Genomic DNA, 17,641 nt, shown 5'->3' on the forward strand with positions numbered 1-17,641 from the left:
GATATCTTGGTATGAAATAAGAATAGCCTAAACACTATAACTTTTTTTTTTTTTTTTTTTTTAACAGGTAGGATAACAGGATTTGGCCCATCAGACTTCATGTACAACATATGGAGGCTGTTAAAATTCCCCTTCAAAAAAACCCTGGCCACAATCTGTCATTTAATTTGAAGAATCTCTGCAGCAGTGAGATGCAGGTAAGAACCAATTAATGATAATAGTATTAATGAACATTTCTAAATGCACATTTCATTTAGGCATAAAAAGTTAATTATCTATGATACACTGAATATCAAATCAGGTATCAAACTGATATTTGGAAGCAAATAGTAACCAACCACCCTCAACAAATAATGTTTAAATAATCACTGTCTGTAGAATTCAGGCTAAATACCAATCCAGGATTTCTTATATAACTTCAACTCTAAAATAACTGAAGAATCAGATTTGGTGACTCCTGCAAGTGGCATGGCCAAGAGCAGACTGAAGGAAAATACTGTCTTTAGTTCCTCTGCCATGAACAAATGCTGAGCATGTGGAGGTTTTTATCAAGATATACGTGTTGCATCGTAAATATCCCAGCAATATAACAGAAATTACACTGAATTGCTGAAGAAAAGACTTTTGATTCTTTCATCCATAGCCTAGTTTTGTGGAAGCGATTCCCTTGTTTCTTGTCAGTGAATCCTTTGCTTCCTGTCAGCTTATTTTTAACAAGCTTAACATAATTCCTTTACATACAGTCACTTGCTCACAAGCCTGGCCAGTGGGTAAGAGAAAATTATGTATTCTTCACATCACACCTGGCACAGTTATTTTCTAGCTTCTCAAGGGCATATTTCTAAAAATCACAATACCAGCCAACCAAGGAGCCTGAATGACATAGCAGGCTTCAAGTGTTCTTCATGTGGCTAAGACCACCCACCCATGTAAGCTGGATCCAAATACTTGCATTGTGCACATTCTTCAGGAATGATTGGTCACTATGGCAAATGTTGTGCCAGGAAAAAAGACAGAATCACCTCCACAGACAGCCTTGCAAAAAGGACAGGAGGTGAAGGTGAACAGAGAAAACAGAGTTCTCTAATTCCAAAAAGGTTGGCCATTGTGAAGGAAACAAAAGAAGGGGATGTTATGGAGAGCATGTCATGTATCTCACATAGTAGTCATGCATCTCTGCCTCTCTGCTGAGGTGTCACACATTCAACAGAGTTATGGATGTGCTGCAGACATCATTAGATGTCTCAGCACTGACTGGAAAACACATTCTCACACTGCCTTGTCTGAGGGATCAAGGCCAGAGAAAGCTGCCTGCAGTGGCAATAGAAGTGAAAGTGACAGTGCAAGGTGAGGGGCTTACGCCTGTCTTTTCTTGCTTCCCATTTAACTCTCAGCAGTGCAGCCCTCTGAAAGCTCTAAACCTTCTCTCCTGTCAAATGAACTTTCCCTCCCACAAGGAGCAGTGCTCCTTGCTGCTTTCTTCTGCCAGTAGTCATTTATGCCTTGCTTCTCACTCAGTTTATGAACCTGTTTGACATCTCAAACTGCTTAGCCCTGCTCCACATCCTATCCCAGTTAAGACTTGGGTTACCAGTAGCTGGTCATGATTTAGTGTAAAAAAAAGCAAAAAGAACTTGGGAGCCTGTAAATAATCTTGTTCCTGAACAGGAGAAACGTGTCACAGAGCAAAGGAAACCCTGATGGCTGATGAGACAGTTGGTATAATGCTGTTAATAGAAATCAGCTTTTAAGCAATGGGCAGTGCTGTGAGGGAATTCACACTGGTGGTTCCCAAACAAACACCCACACTTGACTTGATATCTAACTGATATCTAAACAGACCTCACTATGCCTTGGTTTTCCATGCTCAATATGGGGACAGTAGCTCTTTCCTAAATCAGAGAAGTGTTGTAAGGAAAGAGTGCATAGTGCTACAGGGTAACAACAAGCTGAGTTGCAGCAGGCAGTAAGCAGATTTACATAAAATAAGAAGTAATAGAAAACTTACCAACAGGTTTCATTTTAGAAAAGCAGCTGAACAAATTAAGATTTAACAGACATGGGTTGACAGAATAGCTCATTCTCTCAGTTATAATATAATAAGAGCTGTAATAGCCTTTTCTGTGACCTTTTTGATTAAGCTTTTTAGGAGATGTAATCTACAGGGGAAAAATAGGAAAAATGTTTCTTGATATTCATTTTGTGACTTATAGAGGAAAACATGGTGCTCAGTCCAAAATTACAGTTTGACATGGGCCCTTATGATGAAACCTGGAAGATACCCCTATTTTAATTTCTTCTAAATTCACAGGAAAAAAAAAAAAGGTGGAAAAGGTGGTCTAGGGAAGTCCAGTGTGTGGCTTCTAAGGAATGGTAAAAACTTGTAGAAGCAAGGAAGGTAATAAATTAGCCTGGAGCAAACTAGTGCTGGGAAAATCTCAAGAACTGTCTTTAGCTGTAGGATTTTTAATCCAAAACTGGAGAACAGTGGTGCTGGGTAGTCTCATGTACTGGTAAGCAGAATCCTAAAGCATAAGAGATGCAGAACTGTTCCCTGCAGGAACCAGGAGGGAAGCAGAAAAGGCCTTAAGGCAAATGACACAAACTGATCCTTGGAGCAATTCATAAAGAACAAGTTTTGGTTGCCCAAAAGCTGAGAGCTTTGTCTGTGACAGGAAGGGCTCTGACCCACCTTACATTCCAGTTCAGGGTACCTCATTTTGCATGTGAATAAAACAGGCAAAGAATACCAGCCAGGGCTCTGAGAAAGCAGTTGCAATTCTGAGCTCTCAGGGAGTAGTTTTGATAACAGAAAAGTTCCTTATATCAGTTTTTGTGGACTTTTAAATCTCATATTCATTCATAATCATTACATATTTATTTTCTTCACAAACTCAAAGACTGAGCATGGAAGGGTTAGAGAGCAATTGAGGTTTTGCTTTTCTGTCCTTGTTTACTTGTGCTCTCTTGATTATAGATGACCAAGCCACTTCCACTCTCTTTTAAATGAAAATTATCTCTGTCAAATATTTGTGGCAGACAAGAATGCTACTTTTTATGTCACAGCTTTCCTCTTTGTGTCAATACAAACTCCACAGGAATCTGTGCCTTAAAACAAAGAACCTCCTTGAAGTGTACTTCCAATAGCAAAAGACCATCCCATCGTTTACAGCTAAAATGCCATAATTGCTCTGGTCACAGCCTTAAGACAGCTTTCCTCCCGTGAAGATAATTAAAATTCACTGGTTGTCCCAAACACTGCTATGCTTTAGTGAGTTTCTGCTGAACAAAATACCTGGGAACAAGTAAAGAACACCTGAAGGGGAAGGCAGTTAATGAGAGGTTTCAGGTGTTTCAGGTACTGAAGAATGCCTCTCACACTCAGGTACAAAACCTGAGCAAAGTATCTTGTAATCAGCACCAGTGGAGGTGGGGACAAAAGAAAAGGAATGGTTCAGTGGACTGGTAACTCCCAATTAAATGTTCCTATGCACTATCTATCTCAGGTAATTAAATATGTCTAAACTTTTAGGCCCTGAGACCCTGATAGAGAAGACAAATATAGCTTATGTGGGGCAGGGAGCAGGTAGGTAAAGAGACAAATTTCACTGGGACATCTTCAAATTAAACTGAATCAAATGGCATGCTGCCATGCCAGTGCTCTTTCATGGAATGCAAATAAGACTGTCTAATGCAGAGAAAATGCACATCATTCATTTTAGACTTTAATTAGGTTTTAATCTAATCAGATATTGGTACCAAAGGAGATCTTGGAGAAAGATTCTGATATTAAAGCTTTCAGAGATTCTTTGGAGAACTCTTAATGGTTTGTGTGGTAGTAAATCAACTTGCAAAGAGGTGGCTATACAATGTGCATATTTTAGGTCTATCATGGTATAATACAAAACTCAAAAAGAGAACGAATGGAATCCAGCCCTTTTGTGAAAGAAAACACTGAGTGAGTTGTACTGTGACTCACTTTAGCTCATGGAGATGATTTCTTTGGAGCACTGAGCATTGTTTTTTAGGTTAACAGTAAAAAGAACTATCAAGGACAGTATGGAATTACAGATATTTTAATCCATACTTAGGGGGTGGAATATATGGCCTAGAATTCTTAGTAAATAATGTTTAATTGGAAAGCAAGGGCAGCAAGTGGGAAAATAATAATGTATGTATCAGTTTCCATTATTATGCTTCTGTGTCTGTGAGAAGATTCAGATAGTCTTATGTTCCATGCTGGATGGACTTTGGAAGAGGAAGAGATGATTTCAGACTATGGAGTGTGTGGACTAAGCTCTGATTTATTTTTTTTTTTTATCCCTGTGAGATCTTCTTTCTCTTTCTCTAGCCACTTTAGCCTTGACAAGCAGGCTATATCTGAGCACAATTAAGCTGGAAATTCACAGTTCTTTGAAATAGGAATCATGATTTGTGGATCTGTTTTCCATTCTTAGAGTATGAAAAAGAGAAGATGTGTTTAGGGATCAGACAAATATGTTTTGAAGGGACCTCCTCTCCTATTTTCCATGATGTTTCTGTGATATTGAACTGCATGTTGGAGCTCCAAGCCCATCAATACACCTTGATAACCTTGCTGTTCCTAAATAGTTGTTTGGATTCCTTTGTTTGACCTTGGACATGGTTTTTTACCCTGCCTTTCTCTGATGATTGTTGGACTGTTGATGAGATTTATTGTCACCACTCTGCTCTGCTTGCCCAGCTTGGCCATGGTAGGACTGCTAGGGGCAACACAGCCATGCTGGTGCTGTGGTCCTGAGTTCACAGAAATAAATGAGAGAACTTGAATTAGCAGCACTGGATCTTTCTTTGGGCTGTGAGAGAGCAGATAGTCTAAGTTTAGAACATGGAGAAAGTCAGTATATTCACTTCATGTCTAATTTTCAATTTAGCATCCAAACTTTAACTCGTATTTACTCAGCTGTATTATTTGATTTTGTAGTTGCTACTAACAGTTTGCATTCTCAGTTTGCATCTCCCTTAAATGATTCAAACTCACCTGAAATATACTATTTGCCCACCATAAACAAAATCAAAGCTTTTTTAGGGTGACCTTAAGGAAATAAGAGGTGGTAATAGAAACCCTCCACTGGCTGGAAGCTGTGCAGAAAGCTAGCATGCTTTGATGTGGAGAATAGTGGGTATTGTTTACCTTGACTTTAGCAAAGATTTTGACACTGTCTTCTATAATATCCTCACAGACAGATGTTGAAGTTTGGGCTGGATAAATGGACAGTGAGATAGAATGAAAAGGAGCTGTGCTGTGAGCCGAGCTCAGTGCCATCAAGTCCAGCTGGAGGCCATTCACCAGTGGTGGATGCCATGGCTGGAGTTAATGCTGAGTTCACCCCTGTTTCACATCTTCATACGTGACCTATATGGTGGGACATGTTGCTCTCTTCTTAAATTTGCAGATGACACACAACTAAAAAGAATGGTTAATCTTCACCCAGTTAGCTTTAGAATGCATAACAGCCAACAAAAAAGTTGTAGGGTTATGACCAAGACATGTTTCTTCCAGAAAGGAATTACTTTTGTTCTGGTAATTTATCTAATCTGTCGTAAGAAGCCTGAATATTATGGATGATTTCTTCTTGCTGGAAGGTATTTCCTTAAACACTTCTGAACTATGAGCAAGAAGTTTTAGTATAGAAGAGCTGGCCTTCATAAATAAATGCATAAACAGTGCAATAAATGAGGTCTGTTGTAAGACACTGTCATTGGGTCTGAACCTCAGTTAAGGAATTGACTCTGCTCTTGTATTGCTCTCTGATTTCAAAACAAATCTTTAATTTGCTGGGAACTTAGACTGAAATAAAGATGAGTTTACAGCAGGGTGCATCTGTGAGTAGGACAGAATAAACCTCAACTGTAAAAAAAATAAATTCTCCTTTTATTTTGCATCACTGCCAAAGCCTTATTGGCTGAACAATCTGTAGATATTTGCAGATGCTCCTTGTGCTAAACTATAAGTAGTTTGTCTGTAAGAGGTGGCAGTTTATCATCTTCTATCATGGTTACTTAGATACATTCTGTGTAATTAGATGATTGCTCATTAGTTTGCCACTGTCCCGAGCAGAAATTTTACAGGCTCAGTCTCTTGGACATTGTTATGGGTTGATTTCCTGCCCTGCCTTTTTTTGTGTAGATTGCTTTTTACAGGGACATGGGCTCTTACTGCAATCACAGCAAATGTAAACATCTTAAATTAAGACAGAGTTTGGTTGTTAGGAAGAAAACCAGTCAGGCAGGAAAAGCCAAGCAAAACAACATTCTTGGGTGCTTGATATAAATATGATTCTCCAGGCAGCCTGTTGGGTCCTGCTGGCTGGGTCTTCCCTACATTTGCTGCAGACACCAAGTAGCACAGGATTAGTGATCCTGGCTGAAACGTAGACATTCTTAGCCAGTACAGGCCAAGTGTATCAGACTTCATGCACCTTTTACACAGATTAGGGTTCTCTAAAGAGCAAGACAGTCCTGAGGCTTCCTTGCTGCACTGAAGCTCTCCCAGGGTGGTCTGGACCTGCAGGTAGATGTTTGTAGTGGTGGCTTGGTCTGGAGTCTGCTTACCTGGAAGCACCCTGTATCACCTCACCACCTATTCGTGTGGAACTGGGTGCTAGGGGCTGAGGGGCTTCCTCACGTGTTGAATTTATGATCATTTGTGGATGTCAGCTTTTAGAGGTTTTGTAACTCACTATGAAATGGAAGAAGTACCTGTTAAAATGTTTTGAGCAGAGGACAAAGCTCTGGTATCACATCACTCTCCTCTGGGGAATCTTTTGGATGGTTCAGAAATGGGAACTCCCAGCAGCTCTAATGTGAGTTGGGAGCTGTTTCCATTTGAAAAAATGTGATGCACCATTTTGAATGTAACCTTCCAGCTTGTTCTGAAGAGTTTGTTGTACTATTGTTAACACTAAAGCAGTACTATATAAGAGACAAGGATTTTCATGTTTGCTTACATTCTGATACATTTAAATTGTATATGCTTTATTCCAAACACATATTCCCACAGAAATCAATCAGCAGAGACTTGGGGCAAGGTTGCTGCTAATTTTTATGAAATAATAAATTTGTATGTGTAGAATCAGGGGCATTTTTTTTGTTAATTGTTGACTTCTGCAAGATTGCCACAATATACAGGCAGAATACTTTATTGGAAGAGTAATTAAAGCTGTTGTTATTTAGTTTACTATATATGTAATAGAAAACATTCTGCAAAATTTCAGTCTGATATCATATTAATGACTTTAATCAAGAAAGTCATTAAAATTGCTTCCCCCTGCTGGTCATCATACTAGTGATGGTGATCTCTCCTCAAGTTAGATGAGAGGTTTATTAATCATTCAATGGTATCATGACCTGCACATTACCTCTAATGTTTCACCTGAAGATTGTGACTAAAGTCTACCTCAGAGCTTTTACCCTGTAGGTGTGATCTTGAGGCTATCAAAATCAAGATCTGAGTTTTTCCTTGGGATCTGGCCTCATGAGTCTATGATAATGTGTGAAAGTGCAATTTGGTTAGATATTCTAGTGACCTGTATTTACAGATGAGTGGGAACAAGGTCTGGCTTCTTGTGGGAAATTGTTCTTAATTTTACTTTGCTTTTCATTTCCCAGGCTCAGCTGGCTAAACTGAGCTCCCAAACTTCCTGACCCATGTTGTGTGGTGCCATTCTTGTTCCAGGCTTTCCATTGCCTTACCTTTACCTTCCCTTACCACCATCTTCTGGCCAGTGCTGATGCATCTATAGAGGAATGACTCATATTTCATATTCCTAGGGCTTACCTAGAAAACTTATTTGTTCTCATTCCTTATAGTTAACATATATTTTAATTCCTGAAGTTACAGGTCAGCATTTTTTTTCCTTTAATAAAGTTTACAGCCTTTTTAAAAAACAAAAACAAACCCACAAAGAAACATAAAACCTTCTATGAATTCAAATAAAAAATGAAGTGTTGGAAATGATTTACAGGGAAAATCTACAAAAAAATGCCTTTGCAGTGCATCATATTCTGTTCCTTTAAATTATAAGCAACCTGTAATGTTACATATTAATTACATGAAGAAAATGTAACTTCAGTTTTAAAGATTTGTTGCAGTTGAACTTCGCATGCATGCAAATTATTCTTAAAAAAGAAAACATTGAAGAACATGCTATTGCACCCACCAGGAAAACTGATATGCAAGTGGACAAAAGGGTGAAGTATACAATTGCTACTTCAAAACTTGTATCACAGTTTCCTGTTAGAGAGAAGTAACCTGTTACACTACAGAGAGTCCAATAAGGTTTGAAATATTAAAATATTTTCCACTGATATAGAGGGGATCAAGATATTTAGAAGGTTCTTTCAATCATTAAGATAGGTAAAATTATTGCCAGGCTGAAAAGCTATGCTAGATAAATGACTAGGCAAATATAATCAAGTCTACTGTGAGTACAATTAATACCTGACTGATATTAAGAGAAAAGGGGATTTCTTTTTGGTGCAACAACGTGTTTGCAAAACACCTGCTACTGAGATGACTTCTACTGCACAAAAGCAGACTCTGCCTCTTTAAAGGATATGAATCTTGGAAACAAGTGTAGGAGACTTGCAGGCATGGAGAATTTGGAGCCCGATATGCTTAAACTGCAGGCAGATTCAAAGGGAGAGGGAGAGGGAGACTGAGGTGTGTCACAGACAGTATTTCAGTCTGCAGGTGATGTGGATATCCCTGTGCTCTTAGGTGTGTTTCTTTCTGCTTTCTAAATGAACCTGCCTGGCTCGAGACACCTTATGTCAGAACCTTGTAGTGGTGTTTCTCTTGTTAAAGGCAAAATGATTTTGAAGAGAGATTGTGAAGGAGGAAGAAATCATAACAGAAAGTTTGTCTCTTGCCTGAATAGGAGAGGTAGCTGGAAGATGGCAGACAGAAAAAGGAGTAAGAGGGAGTGAGAAGGAAGCAGTGAAACTCCCAGAGGGAATGATGAATCTTGTTCTCACAGGTAAAAAAGCCTGCAATAATGAACCACTAGGGGTAACTAAAAAGGAAAAACATAAGGTATAGGAAGCCAAATGGAGTGCCTCTGGGCTTGTAAGTTTGTGCAGAATATGTGCAAGGGAACTTCTTTTAACTCCCATTCTGTATCACTGCAAGGCTCAAGTTTACCTCATGCACTCCCTTGTGCATCCAGTACTCTGTTTGTTTTACTGAAGTCTGAGAAAGCTGGATGATTATTTGGCATGCTGACTGGCAGGAGGTGTGGCAGAAACCAACAATTGCTTTCACGTATTTCCATCAGGCTTAGGTGTTACAATTTCTGTGGGGACAGCTCACCATGCCAGTATTTCTGCTGTGGGTAATTCTGATTGTCTTAACGAAAAGGGTAGCTGATAGCATGTAATTGAAAAGCTAAAAAATAGGCTTGTTTTGCTTGACTGAACAATGCAGTTCTGCTATTTGTCCCCATCAAATCTGAACATTCCTTTTTTCATACAAGCAGTATGCCTATGAGAGCAAAACATCTGGGACTCTGGAACCTGGAGAATTAGCACTGCCAGTTGGAGACCAAGAGAAACAGAGTGGCCTCCACTCTTCCCTGTAGGTGGACTTTATTCCCTTAGATCTTGTTGCAGAGTTACCATGTTGAATGAGAGCGTACAGAGGAACAGGTTGGCTGAAATTCACAAATAAAGCAAAAGTAGCACAAGCTAAATTTCAGTGGGAAAGCTATTGCCTGATCCAGTGTTTCAGAGAAATGGGATGTGTTAACTTTGGCATATCATGACGTTAGCATGGTTATGCTGGTATCTGATCTGGCTCCCTGTCTCCACTATCCTGTATGGGTGGTGAATATGGAGAGGCTCCCCACATGCAGCACCTACGTTGTGTGCTTTCACAGGGCCTCATGCTCTTTGGCTCAGATTTGTACTTTGCAATTCAACCCCACCCTACTATAGGACTACACCTTGAAAGCATGACCTGGGTCTGAAGTAGCAGCTGGCAGGAGCCCGTGCCAAGTCTGAGAGGCTTCATGTGAGGATGGGGAAGTAGGAAGGGGGAATGAAAGGGGAGGATGAAAGGAGAAGAGACAGTGCATGTTAAAACTAAATAGAAAACTCAAAACACTGCTGCCACCTGAAAACCCACATCCCCTCAAAGTTTTGGAGTGAGTGGTGTCTGGATTTGAACTGTTGTCAGTGCTTTTCCTTCCTCTTCCCTGTTGTGCCCCGCTGCATGGCATCCCCTACCAGGCCCCCCAATACTGAACCATTTTGATCCACAGCAATACTTTTAATATCTGCAGAAGTTTGCAAATCCAAGGTTGTTTTTTTTTCCCAAGGAAAGCAAAACGAAGTTGTGAAATCCTCCACAAAAGGAACTTCCATCCTCCACATAAAAGGAGGATTAAAGGCCTAAGATATAGATGATAACTTTGTTGTAATGCAAGACCCAAAACTCTATTATTACAACATTTTATTTATTAGCAAGCTCCTGTAATGAACCAAGCATAACAGATGTGGGCAAAACTCTACTCAAGCAGGTACAAACTGAAATAAAATGTATGGGAGGCAAATAACTTGGCATTCAAGTTGCTGGCTAGACCTGCTTTTAGTGCTGCTTTGGCACCATCTCTAAGTGTACAACAAGGTAGGTTTGAACCTTTTCTTCCCCTTTCCTCAAGTAAAGTTTAAGAAATGACTGACAAAACTAATGCTGACTTAGTTCCTATTCCTTGGTGGTAAAAGCACATTTTGGGGAGAATGTAGCCTTTTAAGTAAAAAGAAAAAGCACTTAGAAAAATGCCCTTGACTCATAGGAAAAATTGATTTTGGACACTCCTTCTCTTTCATTTCTCCTACACCCTCCCCTTATCAGGTGCCTGTGTGAGTTATGGGTGTCCAATGGCACCAATTCTGATATTGTTGCCCTGGAGGTGGGTAGTTGCTGTGTGGTGTTTCTGCTGATGGCTCTTTGCAGCTATAGCTTCACTTCAGATCCATACCATCACTCCTGCTAGGGTATAGAGTTCTTTGTCAACTCATTGTGCTACCAGCTCCTTTACAACACTTGTCTTGATAAATATGGCAACCTGAGTTTGCCTCATTTGTTGAGGAGTGGGGGTTGGTTTTGTTCACTGGCATACAAACCCCACAAGTTAGCGTATGTTTGTAATATTTGCTACTAGTGCTCTTCCCACAATAGCAATTTAAATCTCTCCTAAAGACCTCCAGAAATGATGACAGAACAGCTCATATATTTCTTTTTTTTTTTTTTTTTTTTTTTTTTTGTGGTGATAAAAGCTAAATGATGTTTTAGACTTTCTTTTTCCAACAAACATTTAACTAGATTTGGAAACAGACTTAAATACTGTTGGTTTTCTTTTTTTTTTTTTTTTAGATGTGAATGATTGTACATCATGAACGCAAAGGATCTGGAGAAATAGAAACTCCTTTTCTTGAGTTGTTGAACTTCAGATCCTTCTTCAGAGCATTTCAGTTGTGGATTGGTGCAATGCTGATTGTCTAAGCAAGTCAAAAGGTATTTATTGCTTCTCCCTGGCAACACTGTGTGGGATAGGTCTATATTTGAAAAGCAAAGAGTAAAACCCAGAACACAAACTATGAATAAGAGCAGACTCTGACTCATGTTCTAATGTTGAAAAGTCTTTATTCTTTGGAATTCAAGAGGGCTTCTTCCATGAATAATCATTTCTTGTGATGACTAAAGGCTCAGTTTACTTGCGCTGTTGTTATGCAGTTAAATTACTCAAACAATTCAGCTATCCAGGTAATGCAGACTGTGAATGGAATAGCCAATTGTACTCTTCACAACTTGAGTATCTCCATAATGCATATCTTATTTGCTGAAGAAACACATGAAAGAATTTGAAAAACCGAATACATTTTAGAATCTAACGATTTCTTTGTGAACAGTAATGGACAATTGGTTCTGAAGAAATTATTTTCCCATTTCCAGGGTTCCTGTTCATTCCTCTGCAGTCACGTTCCATCTTTGTAGCCTGTGGGGTTTACATAGAGAGGTTATCAGCAATGTGCTGCAGAGTCCTGCCCACTCAGTAAATCAAAGCTTTTGTTGCTCTTTTGTCCATTTCCACAGGCAGATGTTTCAAGCCTCTCTATCTTCCCAGCAGGAGAGGCTAGTTAAATATTTGTCTATAGCACATTGCAATATAAGAACTGTTTAGCTAATTCTGAAGGATTGCTCTTTGCTCAGTGAGAGAGATGCCAGCTGAGAACTGGGTATCCTGTCCATTCACTGGCTGCTTGCAGAATCTCACTAATGAGTCAGGGCTTTAAGAGAAATAATGGACTTTAACAAATCAGTTCTTATTCCTTGCATTGTTGTATACAAATAAATGAGCATCTGATACCAGTCCAGCAAATTGAATTACATGGGTCTTTTTTTTTGGTCATCTTATGTTGTTATTAGGAGTGGCAGAGAAAAACAATGTTATGAATATACCTTTTTTTTTTAATTTTTAAATGCTGTTTTGGGAAAAGTTGTGTAATGAAGAGTTTTCAAATGACTGAAGGTCATGGTGCATGGAAGTGCACAGAAAGATTCCTATTGACTTTACTTGGATCAGACTTGTCAATGTGAATCAAGAATTTATGGGAACCTAAATAGCAGTATGCAGGAATTTAGTACATATCCTCTTTAGATCTCTAAGTTAATTAACTGGAAAGGGCATTGTCTTGCATAATACTGCAGAGTGGGACAGAAATCAGTTTTTATGAATCTTCAAACAGAAGAATCTTGTCTGTTGAATTATCCAAACCACCCATACATACTGATCTTGCATATAAAACAGTAACAAAATGGAAGTATGACATAGATCTCTGTTGGAAGAGGTCCTGAAAGGTATATCTCCCTTTTTTTTCATTTCATAGATGGAGAAATTTCACTCTTCTGTTCCTGTTTCCTCTACATGGTCACCCTGAGCAGTGAAGAGGGGTAGGGACTGGTGGCTTTGGCAAGTCCCTAACAACTCCTCTCTGCTCCTTCCTCCTGGCATTTCCCCCCTTCTCCTGTGTGGGGCTTTTCCCATGGGCTGCAGTCCTTCAGGATAAACCTTCTCCTGTATTGGCTCCTTCATGGGCTGCAGAGGAATCTCTGCTCAGGTGCCTGAAACATCACCTCCCCTTCTTCTGACCTCACCTGTGTCTTCACAGGGATGTTCTTCCCACTTTTTTCCTCACCCCTTTCTGCTGGACAGTGTTTGTCCCTGTCTTAAGTCTGTCTTTCCACAGGCGCTGGCTTCTCTGGTGGGCTGAACTGTGCCCAGCCCACCAATGCTACCTCCTTGACACCTATACCAATTGCAACTTAATGTGGAAAGAGATGGTAAGCATTAGGGTGATTGGTTTTCTATCATGGATTTAATTTTTTTTTTCCTCAACCATTAGCAAGATCTAGGATAATGTATCACTCTGAGAACCTGCTTCTAGGAACACCTGCGGCTTAGAAACTGTCATGTGAGGAACAGGTCATGCAAGGTGGATAGGGTGAAGATGTTTGATAGAAGAGTGAAAGGAGAGGGGAAAGGAGACCATGCATGGAGGTTTTTATCTCTGAAGAGCTTCACCCCTGATGATTCTTTGCTGACTGCAGAGCTAGGTTGTGTTGGTCAGGTTGCATGTGGCCACTTTGCTTCTCCTCGTTGTGGGGGGGTGGTTATTCTGGGGATGCTTGGACATGAAGTCAACTTTTTTGCGTAGCGCTCTTTGGGTTTCTTCATTAACTTCCTTGATCAAAAGCTGATGGTGTTTGGTTTTTGGATTTGGGGTGCTGCCTTTGGAAGGGTACGATCTACCAAGGTCTCCCAAGGCCTGTGAAAAATCTGCAACTGACACAAAAAATGTAGGATTTAAATCCAAACCAATATTGTCTTCCCTTCCAGGAGAAGAAAGGGCTCATTTTACAATGACATTAAGAATTCATTCCCTTAAGTGAGGTTAGTCACTTTGCCATTTGAACTTGATTCATTAAAACAGTGGCTCATTAGTTATTCCCGTGTGCAGTGTAGAATTTGCACATTATAGGCATATGCATTTCATGTGCTTACTGCATTTTGGGATAAATTTCTAGTGTCCTGTTTGAAGGGAAACAATGTGGGTTTTGAAAGAGAAAAAAAAAAAAAAAAGGTAGAAATTCTAGTCATCTGCCCCTTCTCCCCCCATAGGACTTCTTTAATCCATTAAGACTCCTAATATTTCATTTTAGAAGCACAAGCTACTGAGAAATGGGACCCACTGCAGTAATGCTGATCTCTTTCCAGACATGCTTTTGATGTGTGTTCTCTTTAGTGCCTTGCATGGTGTAGTAGCGATTTTCCCTTTCTTTCATTAGTCTTCCCAGGTCAATTATCATGTCTGAGTTGAGAAAACACCTTAAATCCTGGGCAGAGAGGAGAACACACCTCCTTGTGAGTGGGGTTTTGACCTTGCGTCATCCTGGAGAAAAGGTATCTCCAGCAATATTCCAAACATAAGCTTCTTTCCTAAATGGGTGAATCATCCCATTCTCAAATGAGGTTTTCAGGTATAAGTCCTGTGGTACAATTCAGAGTGAGAAGGGCTTGCTTGATCTGTACATGTGGCATGGGAATCCAGGGGGTCAACCAGAGGAGAGAAATCCTTTGGTGTAGTTGTTAAATTGAGGAGGAAAGGGTCACACTGTGCAGCCTCTCCGCTCCCCTGTGCCCTCACCTCTGGGCAGACACACCTCTGCAGGATCTTGGTAAGGTTCACTGAAGCACTGGAAGGACCACAGGTCCCAGAAGTCTCAGGGTGTTTGGTTAGGCTCTTCAACCATGCTGGGTGAACATTAAAATATTCAACACAGAGGGAAAAATCTCAAGTAGGGATAACTAGAAGTAATAAGAAAATACCAAATCTGTTTGAAGAACTGAATAGAACAGACTGGTTCCATATTCTTGGAATTTGAGGGCAGAACTGTTGTTCATTTAGTAATAAATGCTAGAACTGAGTGGAAGGAATGCCATCCCTAACTAAAGTCAAAGTCTAATCCTTTGGTTTCACTGGTGACTCAGATTACAATAACGTAATATGGAGAGCTTTTGTTCCATCACTTGCCCTCTTACTGCATTTGAAATGGCTTAGAAAAGAAAAGTAACGAAATGCTGATCCTGCTTAAAATGCAATTAAATATATCCACATTCCATCTCTTGCCTGTAAATTTCTTGTATGCAAGAAACTCAGGTCTTCTCTGCTTACTTTCTGAGCCTCTGTACATCAGCATCTTCTGTGCTTTTGAGATGCTTGTACTGCAAGCATTTTTCAAATAACAAGCAAAAAACTTTTCCATATAACAAAGTTCCATACAAATGAAGCTAAAAAGATATATCAGCACTCAATTTATTATAGTTGAGCATCCTGCCCAGACATTTTATTTACAATCAAAGCTTTTTACATAAAGCAATCCCTCTTCTCTTCATAATTTTTTTTCTCTGCTTACAAATTACTGCCTTGCTCTATGTATCCCATATGAAATAATTAATTTGTGCATGTTCTTTGAATAGGATCTGTTTCTTTTTTAAAAGTGTCTTTGAATGATCGCTTGAAGGTATAGACAAAAAAAATAATCTGTGAATTTGACCCTTTTAAAAGAAAAAAATGTTATCACAATAATTTTATCACAGTCATTTTAAACTGAAAGATACCTCTGAATACTATCTCTTGTTAACACTATCTTCCAAAGGACTAAGAAACAGGGTTTACAGAAACTTAGGTATTTTCCTTACTACCTTGCATTTCCTTATACTCTTTTTTTCCTTATAAATGTGCACAGGAGGAAATGTGCATAGTTCTTTCTGTAGGTTTTCTGAGTACGGCTGTTTGAGGACAGAGGAATGGTACAAGCTGTTCTGACAATAAGAAAAGAAGCTTAGCTTGTCACACGTTGAAATACAATAAAAAGGCTCCTCTTGACTTGTGATACAGCCAAATCCAGCCTCTTTCAGGCTTCCCAAAAACCCTTTGTGTGACTTCCCAGCTGTATGCTCCACAGCTTCCAAACTGGCCCTCAAATAATATGATGGAAACACTAGGAAGGAGACCTTGTATTAAATGACACTTTCAATCAATCATCTGCATCTGCTTGTGTTTGTCAGGAAAAGTCTGGGATGGGCATTCAGCCCATTTTCTTGAGTCCACATCTGTGAGCAGGTTTCAAGACGTTTTATCTGGCACAGGAGAACAGTAAAGGCTTCCCTTCTTGTACCAGATCTGCTCCAGAGATACTGAATTCCTCCACGATAATGAGGTGTCCAGAATAGTAACAAGAGGCAAGAAGTCTACTTTTGGTTTAACTGTGCTGGAATATCTGCTGACTGTGGGCAACTGCAAATTCACACCAATGTACCTGAGTGAACTTGTCCCACGGTGAACACTGAAACCTTGTCAGGTGCCAGATCTCCTGAGCTATATGTGAGAGGTATAGGATTACTGTATGTCTAGCGCAGCTGTGACAAGCAGAGTGAGAGAAGACTGTATGACAAGTAAGTGAAGCTATTTCTCTTCACAGTATTGCAGTTCCTGCTTATAAGGCTTTTCCTGGGCTTTAATGCTGGTTGTAAGATACTTCTATCTTCTCCTCTGCCACAATTTGCACGTGAAATACTTCGACAACGCTCCCTTGCAGGTGCAGTTAATATGGGCACTGAGGAGTACAACTAATTACGTGCCTGGCAAAGTACATGGGGAAATACTTCCTTTTCAAGTTCCTGATAGGTGGAGAGTGGAACTGTGGAAATTCCCTGGACTGTGTCATTTTAAGTTTTGCAGATGTTCTCCCTATGGCATTTTTCTCTCATCTCCGGTTTAGCCACAGCACGAAAATGTTTTGACCAACACTGCAGACTCCGGAAAGGTCATACACGTACCTTCTTATGACATGTTTTTCTAACCTCTCTACCTGCTGTGGGTAGTCTGCAACCTCCTGTGCTGACAAGTCTGAGATGGCTAGGGCTGTGATTAATGGGATTTCATTAACACTTGTGCAACTACCCCTGAGAAACCTCAGAGGTGCTCTAGCCTCCTCCTCACACTGTGAACCTTGTAATGGCAAGAAGTGCAGGCAGATATGTTGGAGATTCTCTGTCCAAAACTTTTGCTCTTGGCAATATGTGTAAATTATTTGTATCAGGAAGGGAAATATATAATAATTATGGTACGTTGTGCTAGCAAGAATGAAGAAGAAAACATCCTGTTACTGCCACCCTAGTATCCCACCTTTGAGAATAGGTTGCTTCACGCATGAGCCTGTTGTAGGGATATCTGGAACTCCTCCCCACTCTTGAGAATGGATGGGAAGGAAGAGGGGGAGAAATACTCCAAGTGGCTGCACAGCAGGTATTGCTGCAGGAGAAAACAGAGTAGTTTCTCTGCAAAGGAAGTAGAAGCATTGAGTGTAATTTTTTAAGATACCTGCAAAATGCTGGGAGTAGAAACGTGCCCTTGTTCTGAGCTGGCAGATGAGAGTTTTCCAGAAGTTACCTGGTTGTGCTAACTGTTCCCAAGTGAATAATACTCTCCTCATCTTTTTTATTCTGGTTTGCTCCTGTGCATGTTTTACATTGCA

Source organism: Calypte anna, chromosome 9 (assembly GCF_003957555.1).
Source record: "Calypte anna isolate BGI_N300 chromosome 9, bCalAnn1_v1.p, whole genome shotgun sequence".
NCBI lineage: Eukaryota > Metazoa > Chordata > Aves > Apodiformes > Trochilidae > Calypte > Calypte anna.